At 39.4% G+C, this 18,100-nt stretch overlaps 1 long non-coding RNA gene across 1 annotated transcript; it reads right to left on the bottom strand.

Annotated features, from left to right (window-relative positions):
- Positions 1-10,901: 10,901 nt before the first annotated feature.
- Positions 10,902-13,627, bottom strand: LOC136246127 (uncharacterized). Its single transcript, XR_010696338.1, has 3 exons — positions 12,981-13,627; positions 11,644-11,715; positions 10,902-11,132 (listed from the first exon to the last, which is right to left on the bottom strand). It is a non-coding gene; the product is annotated as an uncharacterized lncRNA (long non-coding RNA).
- Positions 13,628-18,100: the final 4,473 nt, after the last annotated feature.

The raw sequence follows: 18,100 nt of genomic DNA, 5'->3' as shown, positions 1-18,100 counted from the left end.
AAATCAGATAAACAATTACAGTTACTGTCCAGCAGTGTGTGGGTGTCTCGTAATTATACTACCATTTCTAAACCAGTTTCACTTTGACTTTTTCTTTCTCTGAGTTGAATGACCAAACGTTGATGTTTTTCACGTTCAAGTACAGTTCTATCTGGGACTATAAAAACTCTTTTAAACTGATCACGACGATGTAATAAGTATGAACGGGAAACAAAGAGAAGTAAGGGAAGTAAGGCAACTTCACTCGAACTATATCAATTCTATAATTACACTTTTGGGTACACACAACAAATAGTTTTGGTCATATATTAAAAACCTTAAAAAGGACACATGCAACATACCATCACTGTTTGTCAATGGTAGTGAAGTATTAGAGAACCAGGCAAAAACAGAGGTGTTTAATGATCATTTCCAATCGGTTTTACTAAAGAAGATACCTCCCGGTTGCCTAGCAAAGGACCAAGTCCCTACCAACCATTGGATGATTTTGCAGTCACCACAGCTGGCATTGACAATTTACTAGTTGGCCTAGATATTCACAAAGCCTCTAGTCCTGATCACATCAGTGCAAGGGTCCTCAAAGAGGCACACAGCGAACTTGCCCCTATATTCCAAACATTTTTCAGCACTTTCTGGATTCAGGCCTAGTCCCGCAAGATTGGTAAATTACTAATAATATTATTGTCCCAGTACACAAGAAGGGGGATAAGAGCTCTGCCCCCAATTACAGACCAGTGTCATTAACTTCAATCAGTAGCAAAATCTTTGAACATATTTTAGCGTCACAAATAATGCACCATCTACAGTCTAACAATATTCTCTCTGGCTCGCAACATGGTTTCAGAAGAAATAGATCTTGTGAATCACAATTAATTACATTTGTACACGATCTGATGTTGAACCACAACAATGGTATTCAGTCCGACATTATACAGACTTTGCCAAAGCCTTCAACAAGGTTCCTCATCAGCGTTTACTTTATACGTTGAAATGGTATGGCATAGACAACAATATTTATCAGTAGATTAAATCTTTTCTAACAAATCGTCATCAACAAGTAATCATAGATGGCTCAATTTCTTCTCCAATTCCAGTTACTTCCGGAGTTCCACAAGGCACAGTCCTACGTCCCATACTGTTTTCAATATACATAAATGATCTACCAGAAGTCATCAAACACTCCACAATAAGACTATTTGCTGATGACTGCATATTATACGGACAAATTAAATGTACAGAAGATGCTATTTTACTCCAAAGCGATATTAACTCCTTTATGGAATGGGCCTCGATATGGCAAATGAAACTTAATTTAGATAAATGTCACAGCATGAGTGTAACCCTAAGTAAGCTTTACACTATCTCAAGAACCTATTACATGGATAACTCTCCCTTGTCCCATGTTGATAGTTGCAAGTACTTAGGTGTCATCATCCAATCAGACCTAAAATGGAACATGCATGTCAACTACATAACAGCTAAAGCCAACAAAACCTTGGGATTTCTCAAATGTAATATCTCATGTGCCTCAATCCATGCTAAGAAATTAGCATACACAGTATTTATTCGTTCCCAACTCGAATACGCTGCAACAGTGTGGGCACCCTTGGCAGTCTACCTTAATATCCCAGTTAGAGCAGATACAACGAAGAGCAGCCTGGTTTGTGACCAATACATACACACGTGACCCTACTGTTAGTGTAACTAACCTTATGGACCAGCTGGACTGGGAATCACTTGAAAGCAGACAATCAAAATTAAGATTATCCATGATGTACAAAATTATCCACAATGAAATTGATATCCCATTTGATTTGTATACTAACTTTGCAACATATTCCAGTACAAGAAATTATCATCCTTTTAATCTCCTATCATTGCAAGCATCAAAGACCTCATATCAGTCCTCATTCTTTCCTGAACATTTTCACTTTGGGATGATTTACCTAACCAAGCTAAGGACTGTAATTCACTTGAAGTATTTAAATCTATAATTAAATTATAATTTACTTATTGTATTAATTTTTTTTTGTGATTCGTCTGTACATTTTTCTTCATTTCTGAAGTTGTACAGTATAGGTAAATAATAATAATAACAACACTAGCCTTGTCATCAGCAGACTCAAAACAGACTAACAAAGGTCTCAGTGCTTGTTTTTGTCCAATACTGGGCTCGCCCAGATGGTTAGCATCTTCAGAATTTAACCATACTTGGTATGTGACTTCTTTGTTGATGGATGACTACTACTGTGGTGTGAAGAAGTTTTGGTAATCATTCGTTTGGTCTTTGTGGACGAAAACCCGTTTATGGACCCCAAAATCCTGTCTAAATGATGCAGCTACGGCAATCGTGCTTCACCAATCAAACTACCAATACTTTTTGGTGTAGCTTTGCTCACAGAGGAAGGTTGAAGTGCAGTATTGTGATAAAAGATCATCGTTTCTGGGAGTTACAGCTCGTAATCTCGTGATTTGCAGACACCAAGTTTTGATCGATTTCCATCTCAAAGAATTGATAGAATTTATTGCCACTGCAGCTGTATTCAAGTGAGAGTTAGTCCAACATGTAGCAACAGTTAGCAGATAATTTTGAAGATGTTAATTTTTTACGTTGGAAACCCTACCCTAGCCACAACTTGTGATTTATTTTTTCATTGCATTGCTCACATGGTGTTTAGTAACCGTTACTAACTTAAAATAACATAACATACCAAATCTGATCACCCTAGGCCTGTAGAGAATTCAGCTACAAACAAATCGCCCTGTAGGTAAACGGATAACCTCGAAGGGGCAGCCGCTCCAGCACCAAAATAGAAGCCACCAAGTCACATCGCGAATTTTTATCCTTGTTTTAAGCTTCGATTGTGGTTTACAAAAGTCTGTGACCATGTCTATGTATTGTATTTGTATTTTAAGGATAAAGGCTTATGCCTGTACATCCATAAACAAAATTAATAATAATTATTATTATTATTATTATTATTATTATTGTTACTGAGCAGACAGCACAGCTGATATGCTCAGGAAAAAAAAGCAATCATAAAATGAATTTAGCTACGTAGTTACAAAGATTACAGTTATAGAGTTCCATACAATGTTATGTACTTAGCTATTCTAATTACTATACAAAATCAAATAAGCAATTACTGTAGTGTCTAACAACCTATTGGAAATTTTCACCGACTACTATGAGAGGTTATGTCACTCCATCCCGTACGATGACTTGGTAGTTAGTTTGGTAGATCAGCAAGTGTTGACCATGGAGGAGGCACAAAAGGTGCCGGTTTCCAATGTGGCTAGGAACGCTCGCGAGAGTGCCGATTATCTCGTGGAGATGCAAGTGCATAAACCACTGTCCAACGGAGACAAGCAAATTTTCCACAAGCTACTACTGTGTATGAAAACAAGTTGATGTTGTGCTACTTCCAAAAACCAGGCGGAATTAACTATAGGCAGTATATACTACTATGAATTAACCAACTATGTATTACTACTTTACAATAGGGTAGTTTTGGGTTGTGCAATAATATTATTAGCTAATTCTCGTATTTCGTAATTCATGAAATATTCGTAATTCGTTCAATTACGTTGCTATGCACTGCTAAGGAAGCATTTGTTAAACAAACCGCTTTTACCAACATATTACGCACAAAACTATCTTCTAAACTGTTTTATAGTGCGACTAACGTGTTTTTTCCCACAAATTCTCTCGACAAAGCCTCAAAGCTGCTCTTCATTTTCGTTCGCGTACGTAAGGGATACGCCCCCTTTCAACTCGAAGCGATAGGCTATTCCTGGCAGTGTACGAGGCCTGCACCGTTGTTTTTCAGTTGCTAAATGCAAAATCCATCGACTTTATTTCGAAATATGGAAATTTTCCAACCCAAATTTCTAAGTTCTGGATAAATTTCTACCTAATCTCCAAATTTCTACCATTGATGTCCAAATTTCTGTCTTGGAAATTGCAAAGTTGTAGCTTGAGTTGTAGTATATTCTGTGCCTTAGGCTACTGTATTAGATGAGCTGTGGTTTCAGCATGGGTTCAAGCCAAGCCAAGTGGTTCACTAGTGGTCTGGTAAGCCATCATGACGCTATCGTGGTTGGGGCAAGGGTGCCAGTTCATGTGAGTATTGCATCCAGGTCTGGAGCCCTTACTTGGCGAAAGATATTGATCTCCTGGAGAAAGTACAGAGACGTGCCACCAAGTTATTACCTAGTTTATCAAGACTCTCGGTAGTGAGTCGCACAGCCAGTAAAGCAGAAACGCGTGCCGCAGACAATAAATGACGCGACTACTACGTTTGTTTTTTTTTAAACCCGGGCTTGATGGACTGCCCTTTCCTACCACCCCCAGCACAGATTGCAAGTGCTGGACAACTGAACAAAATTAAGCAGACAAATGGGATTCCACAGTCACTAAGTACACTGACTGTGGAGTCCTGGTGTAAACACCAATGGAAGACCGTGCCCCACGAATACATTGAATTGCCGAGCACAACAACGAAAAGCTCAGGCAACAACGCAGCCAACCCAGAACCACAGAATAATCATCTCCCCACTTTGTGGCCAGAAGAGAAGCAAGTCGCTTATAAAAAACGTAGTGGCTATTTGTCCGGTTCCGGACGCCGATTTCACCAGGCTATTCGTCCGGTTCGGATCGCGTGGTCCTGTTCGTCCGGTACTATTCGTCCGACAGTGTCACCCGTAACTCGAGTATCAAACACACTAGTTGTATGAAGGTAAGTTTTTGGGTGAGTTCGAGGCGAGCTAGGGTTGGAGCGAGCGAAGCGAACGTCCCTGCAAAGCCGGGCCAACCCTAGAACTTACCTTCATACAGACAGTGAAAGTCATCATTGTGCTTAACAGGTAAACGTTAACGTTAGGGTTAGGGTCGGGTTCAGCTTTGGTTTCCTCTTCACTGGGTATTCTTCTTATATAGGTTTCTACGTATATAAGGTATAGAAACTAAGAGAAGCGGGTAGCTGGGAGCCACGTAGCACAGTGGTTACGATCCTTGCCTCACGCACTGGAGGTCCCGGGTTCGATTCCCGGACAGGTCGTGAATTTTTTTTCGCTTGAGGACTACTTTTTGTCTAAGTTTTTATTCACGTGAATCGAGCCGGACGAATAGCTTGGTAAAATCGGCGTCCGGAACCGGATGAATAGCCTCTACCTATAAAAAACAGTAGCCTCATGGGCTAAACCGCCAGTGGCAGCCAAAACAATTGGAGTGAAAGCGGCACAGAGGCGTAGCTAAGGGGGGCGTTTGCCCCCCCATCACTAAATGATTTTTTTTAAACCTTCGTCACAAGTTTACGAGTATTAAACTGACACGCAAATGACTGTAAATTATGTACACTACTACGCGGTATCACCAGGGGTTGCTAGTGAATGCGCACACACAACATTCAACTCGCTCGTGAATCCATCGAACGAAAATATTAGACACATACTTCTATATTTAGCCTAGATTACTCGCGTGATAGAACATTTTTGAATCTAAAAAGAGTGACCCGCTTCTCCACGGCAGGAGTCAAAACTCACAAGTGACAAAGGAGACCAGATGATGCTACGAACCTACTGTCTACGAGGTGATAAAGTGTTCGCTAAATAAATGTACTAAGTTTATTTTATCGAGTCCATCACACTGGACCTTTGTACGTACGGCAGTGCAGTCTGTTTTTACTTTGTCAGTCAGCCGGTCAGGTGGATCAGTCAAGCTTACAAGTTCTGCTAGCAAGACAGGTGGGATTTCGTGCAATACATGGCATTTGAATTTCGCTGAGTGAAGTGAGTGAATACGTCATCCTGTCAGCAGTGTGCTAGGACTGCAACACAGGCTGTGGCTAACGTAAAGTAACCTGTATTTGCACTAAAGTATTAGCTCTACCGGACTGTGGATGAATTTGTTGGAGTACAGTTGTGGCACGTGCGATGATGCACGACGAATATAGCTACCTCGATTGGAAGCAGTCAGTACTGAAATGGTTACGTAGCTAGTTATTTAAGCTGTAATAATACAACACCATATGTTGGCTAGCCCACCATTGGGTCATTAGCCTTTTTTGCAATTATGAATGATTTTGAGTGTTTCGTGGGGGCATGCCTGCCCCTCCATCACCTTCTGGCTAGCTACGCCCCTGAAGCGGCATGCTCCACTTCTCGAACCCGCTGACCATAAGCACGATGCTTAATCTTTTCATGCTTCCTAAAGGTGGAAGACAGAGAGGAGGAACTATTAGGAGCAAAAGGGTTAAAAACACGGACATCAATGAAACATCTCCGAACGACCACCCCAGAAGCCGTTTACAGCAACATCCAAGCGAACCGAATCCTGAGTATTAGAGGTGGCAAGAGGGAACTCATCAGAATGCTGAACCGGTTGTAACTCTGCCTCGACACACACCTGGGAGCAAACCTCAGTAAGAAGGGTAGCAGTAAGGTCCCTAATCTCGTTATGACGCAAGGAAGGTAAACCCCCTTTGGGACAGGACAAAGCATGCTCAACAGAAAAGGAGGTTCCGCAAGCACAAAGGGAAGGAGGACGAAGTGGGGACTAACCATACCTCAAAGCCAAAGCAGATCTATGGAGAGTGAAACCATGCTCACTCAAAGGTAAGGTGGTGAGCCAGCTTGAAGCACCTCTAACAGTAGCCAAGTCCATTGCACGCTTCAAGGAAGGCCCAAGCTGTTGGTATAGCTCAGCAAATTGTGTAGAACAGTGTTCAGATTTGGCTTTCCTTAAAAGGGCCTTTCTGGCCTGCTGAGAGGCAACAGCCTCAACAAAACTCAAATCATGATTCAATATACATTGGCTAAGAGGTTCCATGACATCACAAGATGCAGCCAACTCACTAACACATATTCTTGTGGGGACAAAAATACCCAGGACTTCCCACCGAGCAGGAAGGGCAAACAGAAGCCGTGAACTATCACTGGGCGGTGAACAGCCAGTTAAAGTAGGAATAAATACTTGGCGAATCATATCTTCAAGTGGCTGAAAAGCATCACACACACAAGGAACTGTTCGAAAAACAAACAGCCAACGACTGGATAGACCATGGGTGAAGGCGCAGCATGGGGCTGACTCTCCGCAAATCTTGATAACCTCTGCAGACCAGCCCTTAACCTTCTCAACAAAACTATTCACATAACTATCAGATCCAATAGCAGCCCCCAAATAAGGGCGGCCCTCCATAGATATTATAATTCCAGAACCACTGAAGACTGAAGCAGCATCCTGCTGCAAATGTCCCTTGATGATAAGCCAAGTTTTGGTCGCGTTAACAAAGTACCCAAACGAAGGGCCAATTTCACAGACAGTCCCACCACTTACGCAAAACAGTCAACTTCCCACAAGCACAAGCGTCATCAGCATACCAAACCTGCTCCACTCCCGAAGGGAGACACCTCAGAAGTGGAATTGTGGCCAAAGCATAAAAGGGCATGGCCAACGGATCCCCTTGGGTGAGGATTTTACAAGAACGAACGTTGTCAAATTCGGCCTTCCTGTAATCCACCCGTCACTTACGCTATCCCTCTGAAACTCTGGAGTTGAACTCATCGTGTCACTAGTAACTACCACACAAGCAGTGAAGCAAATCCATGCTGATTGTTTCGTGATCGAGGTTGCCGACATCAAAGGAGAAGTTTCATTTTTTTTTAATCGCATGCGGTTAGACGCAACCGCAGATGTATGCCTTACGTTCCTTTGTGCATTCCGAACATTGATCGCCCTGTTATCGCTTCAGTATTCACTCAAGATTCACATCATCGATTTCACCATACATGATTACCCTACAGTCGTGATTTCAGCACCAAACGAAGTTTCAGTCGACCTAGAGGCCAAATACAAATCCCAGCATATCAGACAATTCAATGTATTTAAATGTCATTCAGCTACAGTATGAAAATGTACTGTTTGTTCAATTAGAATTTTAAAAATAAAACTGATTCTACAAAAACCTGTTAATTTTAGCAACTTTTATATGCTCAGCTGTATAGCACGTATATCATATAGAGGGTGGGTGGGTTGGAGGGTGCGGAGGGGAGGGGTAGTGGGCCGCCCACGCGCAAGAAGTGGTTGACAGTGAAAAAACAGTCTATAAGTATCATACAACTGTTTAAATATATTTGATATAGTATATGCATTAGTTTGCCAGTGATAGTTATAAACGGCGAAAAGAATGTAATGAATTGTCCGCCCACGCCCAATTTGCGCCTTCGTTAAAATGGCCTTGCTCAAAGACGATTAAATGTCTATGACATAGTTTTCTGTATAAATACTTCGGTTTGTTTATCATGCTGTAACATTGTGCTGCTGTGTTATGCTATAATAATATTAATGCTTATATTATTTAATGATGTTTGTTTCTATTACTTTAGTGCACGGTGGGAGGTGGAAGCGTCCATGATGATGATTGGGCAATGTGCAAATAAGGTGAACGTATGCTTTGTAAAAAGAAGCCCACGTAGCTGTGCAGGGCTCATCTTCTGTACAGATCAGCTTCTGTATAGTCTTTCATTATTTTATTTTTCCCGAGGGGTAGCCAACGCCCACGCAAAACACAGAAATGGGGTTGCCAATGCCCAAGCAAAGCACTCAACTGGCGTATACAAGACTCCCAATCTTTATGTATTTTTAAAAGCATTTAGTGATATTGCTAACTAGTAACTACCTGTACAGTTGTTGATCTACATCTTGTTCTAGTTATTCATGATCGATCATTGTCTACTTTGTTAAACTCACTTTCTCCTTTATTTTTACATGATTTAGGATTTAGGATTTGGTTTCTAATATATTTGTGTATTTCTGATTGGATTTCTCACATAGCATACAAGATTCCCAAGGCATTGGCTACCCCTCGCTTTTTACCAATAGCCAGTTCATCTCTAGTTGACAAAGATTGATATTACAAACTAAATTAAATTCTTGATCACAGATACACATATCCCTTGTTGCTATATGTGGCACACCACAAAATTAACCAATGTAAACAACCATTACCATACCTTGTAGTGTTTTATTTTTATGTGAATATGTAGTGAAGTGTGTAGTGTGTAGTGTGTGTGTGTGTGTGTGTGTGTGGTGTGTGTGTGTGTGTGTGTGTGTAGTGTGTGTAGTGTGTGTAGTGTGTGTGTGTGTGTGTAGTGTGTGCGTGATAAAGATTTTTTAAATTCACCAATTTAAATGTGACTGTTTTTTCCACAGATTTATACGTTGGAGAACTGCAAACAAGTAACTTGAAATTTTTATAATGACCATTTTTCAAAATATTTATTTGATTACATGTACAAAATACAAAGATGTATCACGTGATCTAAAAAAGTTATTAGCATGATGTACAAGGACTATTGACCATTGAAAAGTTGATGAATTAAACATTCAAGAACGTAATACTTCTCCATTGCAACTCGCCCACGCAATATAGCGCGCGCGTCATTAATAATCAGTGCTCAGCCAGGGTATGCGACTATTGGATTGAGATAGTGATTTTTATAAAATTATTTGTACCGTGTAAAACGTTCGTCACGAACGGTATAGCTAGCTGAAGTATTCAAGAAAGGATAGATCTAGCCTGGTATAACCTGGAATCGTTAAAACGTTCGCGCCTGGATTGTTGAGGTGAGCCAATATTTTCATGGCCAATGGTTCTATGTGTAATGTTAAACCCCCTACTTTGTACCATGAAGAAGGCCGTATTAAGCTGTTACATTTTACGTGAAAGTAGATGTCATGCTGGCCATTCCTGCTAGAACCTGGAAAGGGTTTAAAAGTTATCTGACGCTCCATAACAGAGCCTTGAAAACCTGCTTCCAGTGTAGACGCGTGTATCTTGCCAATAAATTTTTTTTTATTAAAAGTCGCTTAATTGATGGATATGGATTGTTTTCACGATAAATATTTTTTTTTTTATAATACAGTTACAATACAAATTACTCTACAACTAAACTACAAACACAATTAATTACAACGGGGGTTTGGGGAAAGGAAAATCAGAGTCCTCACACTGCAAAGCCCAGTACCGTAAAATCATACGGGCATTGTATGATTTCCGCAATACTCGCTTGGCATGTAGGGCAATGTGTCTTTAAACTGTTCTAAAAGTTTCGTTCAGATTGAAACATTTGTTTTCGAGAATGGCTAGTTTGAAATTTGAATTTAGTCGCCCCCACGTCATTTGCTCTAAGAATTTTACTCGGAATTTAAAGAATGACGCAGAGCACAACTGCGGTCATGATGAACTGGTGCTCTATGTAGTTAATCAGTACATATAGCCACCAAGAAGTGTGCTGCCATAGATTATAGTCCATAGATATAATCAAGAGTACATAATAATAGAAGAGGGAGGAGAGTGTCTAACTCTCAACATAGTCCATACAAACACACTGCGCTCAAACCCTCCTACTTCAATCCATAAAACTTCTAGTAATAAATCAATACCTTTAAGTGAACAGAAGACTGTTGATATTTCCTAATTGAAGCAGTAGAAGTGCTACAACCTCCTTCATAGAGCAAGCCATTTGTCACCTTTGGTGGCTATAGTTGATTGCGCAAGGTCTGAGCGCAGTGAGTTTGGTGAATCCACTGAAGTTAGACACTCTCCTCCTTACTCTATTATTATGTACTCTTGATATAATCTATGGTGCTGCATACCATACTTCGTTTTGAAATTAGTCGCCCCCACATAATTTGTCCTCTAAGGGCGCGGCTTAAAGAATGACACAAGAGTACAACTGCGGTTACCAGTTGTTGACACAAGCTGTGAGTAATTAGCACATGTAGCTAGCTTAAATGGAAGTGTGCAAAATCGCCTAATACAATTGTCACCATGCATTATTGCATTTTATAGCACCCCCATGCACACAAAATTATACATGTAATTACAACATACAGAGGAGACACATGAATACCAAACACTTTTCACAACAATAATGTAAGAATTGTACAATAATGACTGTAATATAACTGCTATGCAAATGTTTTCCAGTGGCCCGCCATGGTAGCAAGTCTCACATGACGGCATGTATATTCAACCAAACACAATGGGAGTAACGAGTAAGTATGATGACAACAAGTTGGTATGACTCCATTTGTAGAATCCAGATGAGTGGGTGTGGCTCCAGTATGTCTAAACAGTTAACAAACATTCCTGTTATAAATACGTGCTAGAGTTGCAATATAATAGTATAGTATTTAAATGTAATAATACATAGTCTCCATTGCATCACTATCAAACGACACTAAGTGGAGGATATTGTTGCATCTCTAGTATGTACACTTTATCAGTACAACCTGTCTTAATGGCCACTAGTATAGAAAGACAACCACTCTTGAAAAGCCAATTCCAATTGAGAATTTATACACTGTTACCTGCTGAATGAGTGAAGGTGGCAATAAACAAGTTCCACCGTAATTTATACACGTGATCTGATCCTGTATATTCTGTCAGTGGATGAGATCCACTTGGCCAGGACAAAATGTGACTCAAGTGCCGATGATCCATACTCAACCAACTTATGACCCAGTGGCACAATGGAACTGACTATTTATAGAGAATACAATTATATTTATTTCTAAGATGTGTGGATGTGTGGACACATTACAACACATTACATGTACATACAAGACATGCTACGTACTGTTTTAGCATTTCAAGTCACCACATTATACACGTACCAGTCAACAATGCTTCATAATGCCCATCAGTAAACCTGAAGAAAAGTTACGAAAAATAAAAATTCACATAAGTACAATGAAACCTCATTAATATGGCAGGCTGTGGGACCAAAAAATTTGGCCTGAATAACAAGGTGGCCTTACTAATGAGGTCATAAGTAATGCTTAGCTATATTTGGGACCTACTAGAGGTGGCCAATATAATGAGGTGGTCTTATTAAAGAGGTGGCCACTAAGTGAGGTTTCACTGTACATATAGTTCACAATATTGTGAACAATATTAATGGTTAACAATATACACTGAAACCTGCAGGTCACTTCTTGTGGAAGATGCTCTACACAAAATGACACATTCAGAGATTGTATTTAGATGGATGATACAGTAACGCATTGTGACTTCAATACTCATGATATGTCACTGCTAGGCAGCAACCATATACACGGCACTGCCACATCACACTTGCTCGCACACACAATTTTGCTAAAGATTTTACAAATTGATAATTAAGGGGTGTGGCAACTAGCTGTTTCGCTCACAAGACTGTGTAGCAGCTGTTTCCCTTCTGTACAAGTGGCCACCAAGACAGGTCCACTGTGGATGAAAGCCAGGCATTAGATATTTGGTATTTCATGTGTTGAAGACATTCCAGGGCTTCTGGTAGTCTCAAATCTCACCACAGTTTAACTCAGGCAGTGTTGTGGTCACCACTAAACTACTGTTATGTTCATCTTATGCTTGGCTACTATATTGTAGAACTGAAATGGATACTCTGAAAAATATATCCTATGGATAATGACTTCATCACTTTCTTCATCAGGAGCTTATAAGGACCAATAGTGAAACTTTTTACACTTGGGGCTGACAGTCAACTGCCTATGTCTGAAGCAGTGCTTTTGGTGCTCTAACAGATTGGCTGCCCCCTTGCTGCCAGCACTCACTGTCTCATACGCTGTCATACACTAAATCCATCTCTATAGCCAGTTAGAACAGCATGCTTCTTACCTTTTTTTAAGGCCGCATAATGCAGCCACCTCTTTAAAAGGCAAGGTCAGAAAATTTTGTCCCTACGGCCTGAATAATGACCAGTTTTCACTGTACTATTAGTGATTAGTGATCATGGGGGATTATTTATTAAGATACTAAGATATACAAACGCTACAACCTCTAAATATAGCAGTAAATTTTTTACCCTGGTCCGTGAGAGACTCTACTGTGACAAATACATGTTTATCATGATATGTGCTAATCGCCTTTTACAATTAAGTTTTACAACACAAATACATGTATAGTTAAACTCACCAATTGCGATTAGATCCCTTCAACACGAAAAGACAAGTAATGAGACAACCTTGGAGACAACAGCCACACAAGCCTATTCTGGTGCGTTTATTTAGCAGTAATATAAATTTTAAAGGCGTTTATTTACAACAGGACATAATTACGCGCCCCTCTATTGTCTCTGTACATACTTGCCTTTTCTTTACTATTCTCATTTCATTTCACAAGATCTCTCGGCAGGGGCGTAGCTTCTTCACTTGAATTAGTCAATGCTTGAAGTAGATCGAGATACTCTAATAGAACAGTCACATTTCTACAAGTGCCATATTTTTATATTGTAAAGTCTGTAAGTAGCTAGTAATTTAAACTATACAATCCAATGCTAAGCAGAAGTTGTAACTATGCTAAATATTGATTGCTGTGTTACAGCTGTTTTGTGACTGCTCTAATAGAGTATCTTGATCGTTTCAATGCAGTACAAGATGAAAGGCAAAGTGTTGTTAAGGGTTTACTAGTTAAAATGAGTGTTAGTTGACTGCAGTTGCATGCCACTAACAGGGCCGTCCAGAGAAATTAGAGGGCCCAGGGAAAAGAGTTAAAGAGGGGCCCAGGGGCAAGGAAGGGTCTAGATCCTGACTGCTCTATTAGAGTATATCGATCTTTCTTTAAACAGGTATTCAAGTGGCCCCTTTCGGGCTGTGGTAGGGGGGAAAATACCCCAGTTACCCCCAATGTGGGCGGCCCTGGCCACTAAATTTACAGTTATATTTTAATATTCTGTCATTGTAATCTGGGGTTTCTGTCAAAACCATGGAAACTCACCTACTGTTATCAACAGTGCATTGCTTATTGTAACAAAAAGTATTGAAATCCCAACAGCTTATAGCTGTAAAAAAAGTGCGCGTCCAAGTAAAGCAGAGTTAACTGAGACAAAAAGTAATGATATCATAATGCGGCCATGTGCGAGGTGTGCAAGTTGTAAAATTAATATTAGCTAATCAGATAATAGAATGTTATTGTTAAAGTGTTAATGAAAACTATGTGATGCTGCAAGTTTTTAAGTGTGTGAGCATCTTCATAAATGCCACATAAATTTAATTCTCAATAAAGCAATGTGTATAGATTCTCTGATAGTAATAAATAGTTTGAGTTTGGCCGCCTTTCCTGTATACAGCAATGCTACGAACAAAGGAAAGGTGGCCAAACTCAAACTATTTATTACTATCAGAGAATCTATACACATTGCTTTATTGAGAATTAAATTTGTGTGGCATTTATGAAGATGCTCACACACTTAAAAACTTGCAGCATCACATAGTTTTCATTAACACTTTAACAATAACATTGTATTATCTGATTAGCTAATATTAATTTTACAACTTGCACACCTCGCACATGGCCGCATTATGATATCATTACTTTTTGTCGCAGTTAACTCTGCTTTACTTGGACGCGCACTTTTTTTACAGCTATAAGCTGTTTTTGAATGGGTTTGATTTGCCATACGAAACTCGTCTAGAGAGACTTGGTTTATATTCATTGTATTGTAGACGTCAAAGGGGAGATCTAATTGAGACCTACAAGATATTGAATGGTTACTATGACATCAACCCTACCTCATTTTTCACTTTGAGTAATACGGATAGCTACCACCAGAGGTCACCAGTAGCCATTAGAGACAGGATGTTATCCGTAACACGGATAATAGGATTTTACTAGTATACTAATAATTCTAACCACCTTGTGTATAGAGCCTATAGCTTCTCTATAGAGTCTATCTTGACTAACCTGTCTATACAGTCTATAGTGACTAACCTGTCTATAAAGTCTATAGTGACTAACCTGTCTATATAGTCTACAGTGACTAATCTGTCTATACAGTCTATCGTGACTAACCTGTCTATAGTGACTAACCTGTCTATACGGTCTATAGTGACTAACCTGTCTATACAGTCTATAGTGACTAACCTGTCTATACGGTCTATAGTGACTAACCTGTCTATACGGTCTATATAGTGACTAACCTGTCTATACAGTCTATAGTGACTAACCTGTCTATACAGTCTATAGTGACTAACCTGTCTATACAGTCTATAGTGACTAAGCTGTCTATACAGTCTACAGTGACTAACCTGTCTATATAGTCTACAGTGACTAATCTGTCTATACAGTCTATAGTGACTAACCTGTCTATAGTGACTAACCTGTCTATATAGTCTATAGTGACTAACCTGTCTATACAGTCTACAATGACTAACCTGTCTATACAGTCTATAGTGACTAACCTGTCTATACAGTCTATAGTGACTAACCTGTCTATACAGTCTATAGTGACTAACCTGTCTATACGGTCTATGGTGACTAACCTGTCTATACCGTCTATATAGTGACTAATCTGTCTATACAGTCTATATAGTGACTAACCTGTCTATACAGTCTATAGTGACTAACCTGTCTATACGGTCTATAGTGACTAACCTGTCTATACGGTCTATAGTGACTAACCTGTCTATACGGTCTATAGTGACTAACCTGTCTATACGGTCTATAGTGACTAACCTGTCTATACGGTCTATAGTGACTAACCTGTCTATACGGTCTATAGTGACTAACCTGTCTATACGGTCTACAGTGACTAACCTGTCTATACAGTCTATAGTGACTAACCTGTCTATACGGTCTATAGTGACTAACCTGTCTATACCGTCTATATAGTGACTAACCTGTCTATACAGTCTATATAGTGACTAACCTGTCTATACAGTCTATAGTGACTAACCTGTCTATACAGTCTATAGTGACTAACCTGTCTATTTAGTGACTAACCTGTCTATACAGTCTATAGTGACTAACCTGTCTATACCGTCTATATAGTGACTAATCTGTCTATACAGTCTATATAGTGACTAACCTGTCTATACAGTCTATATGGTGACTATAGTGACTAACCTGTCTATACAGTCTATAGTGACTAACCTGTTTATACGGTCTATAGTGACTAACCTGTCTATACAGTCTATAGTCACTAACCTATCTATACAGTCTATAGTGACTAACCTGTCTATACAGTCTATAGTGACTAACCTGTCTATACAGTCTATAGTGACTAACCTATCTATACAGTCTATAGTGACTAACCTTTCTATACGGTCTATAGTGACTAATCTGTCTATACAGTCTATAGTCACTAACCTGTCTATATAGTGACTAACCTGTCTATATAGTCTATAGTGACTAACCTGTCTATATAGTCTATAGTGACTAACCTGTCTATACAGTCTATATAGTGACTAACCTGTCTATATAGTCTACAGTGACTAACCTGTCTATACGGTCTATAGTGACCAACCAGTCTATAGTGACTACCCTGTCTATGTAGTCTATAGTGACTAATCTGTCTATACAGTCTATAGTCACTAACCTGTCTATACAGTCTATAGTGACTAACCTGTCTATACAGTCTATAGTGACTAACCTGTCTATACGGTCTATAGTGACTAACCTGTCTATACAGTCTATAGTCACTAACCTGTCTATATAGTGACTAACCTGTCTATACAGTCTATAGTGACTAATCTGTCTATACAGTCTATAGTGACTAACCTGTCTATATAGTGACTAACCTGTCTATACAGTCTATAGTGACTAACCTGTCTATACAGTCTATAGTGACTAACCTGTCTATACGGTCTATAGTGACTAACCTGTCTATACAGTCTATAGTCACTAACCTGTCTATATAGTGACTAACCTGTCTATACAGTCTATAGTGACTAATCTGTCTATACAGTCTATAGTGACTAACCTGTCTATACAGTCTATAGTGATTAACCTGTCTATACAGTCTATAGTAACTAACCTATCTATACAGTCTATAGTGACTAACCTGTCTATACAGTCTATAGTGACTAACCTGACTGTATAGACAGGTTAGTCACTATAGACTGTATAGACAGGTTAGTCACTATAGACTGTATAGACAGGTTAGTCACTATATAGACTGTATAGACAGGTTAGTCACTATAGACTGTATAGACAGGTTAGTCACTATAGACTGTATAGACAGGTTAGTCACTATATAAACTGTATAGACAGGTTAGTCACTATAGACTGTATAGACAGGTTAGTCACTATAGACTCTATAGACAGGTTAGGCACTATAGACTGTATAGACAGGTTAGTCACTATATAGACAGGTTAGTGACTATAGACCGTATAGACAGGTTAGTCACTATAGACTGTATAGACAGGTTAGTTACTATAGACCGTATAGACAGGTTAGTCACTATAGACTGTATAGACAGGTTAGTCACTATATAGACTGTATAGACGGGTTAGTCACTATAGACTGTATAGACAGGTTAGTCACTATAGACTGTATAGACAGGTTAGTCACTATAGACTGTATAGACAGGTTAGTCACTATATAGACGGTATAGACAGGTTAGTCACTATAGACTGTATAGACAGGTTAGTCACTATAGACTGTATAGACAGGTTAGTCACTATAGGCTGTATAGACAGGTTAGTCACTATAGACTGTATAGACAGGTTAGTCACTATAGGCTGTATAGACAGGTTAGTCACTATAGACTGTATAGACAGGTTAGTCACTATAGGCTGTATAGACAGGTTAGTCACTATATAGACGGTATAGACAGGTTAGTCACTATAGACTGTATAGACAGGTTAGTCACTATAGACTGTATAGACAGGTTAGTCACTATAGGCTGTATTGACAGGTTAGTCACTATAGACTGTATAGACAGGTTAGTCACTATAGGCTGTATAGACAGGTTAGTCACTATAGACTGTATAGACAGGTTAGTCACTATAGGCTGTATAGACAGGTTAGTCACTATAGACTGTATAGAGAGGTTAGTCACTATAGACTGTATAGACAGGTTAGTCACTATAGACTGTATAGACACTATAGGCTGTATAGACAGGTTAGTCACTATAGACTGTATAGACAGGTTAGTCACTATAGACTGTATAGACAGGTTAGTCACTATAGACTGTATAGACAGGTTAGTCACTATAGACTGTATAGACAGGTTAGTCACTATAGACTGTATAGACAGGTTAGTCACTATAGACTGTATAGACAGGTTAGTCACTATAGACTGTATAGACAGGTT

This window comes from Dysidea avara, chromosome 1 (assembly GCF_963678975.1).
Source record: "Dysidea avara chromosome 1, odDysAvar1.4, whole genome shotgun sequence".
In the NCBI taxonomy this organism is placed as follows: Eukaryota; Metazoa; Porifera; class Demospongiae; order Dictyoceratida; family Dysideidae; genus Dysidea; species Dysidea avara.
Note: the sequence above shows the minus strand (reverse complement) of the source record. Positions and strands in the feature narration are given on the sequence as shown.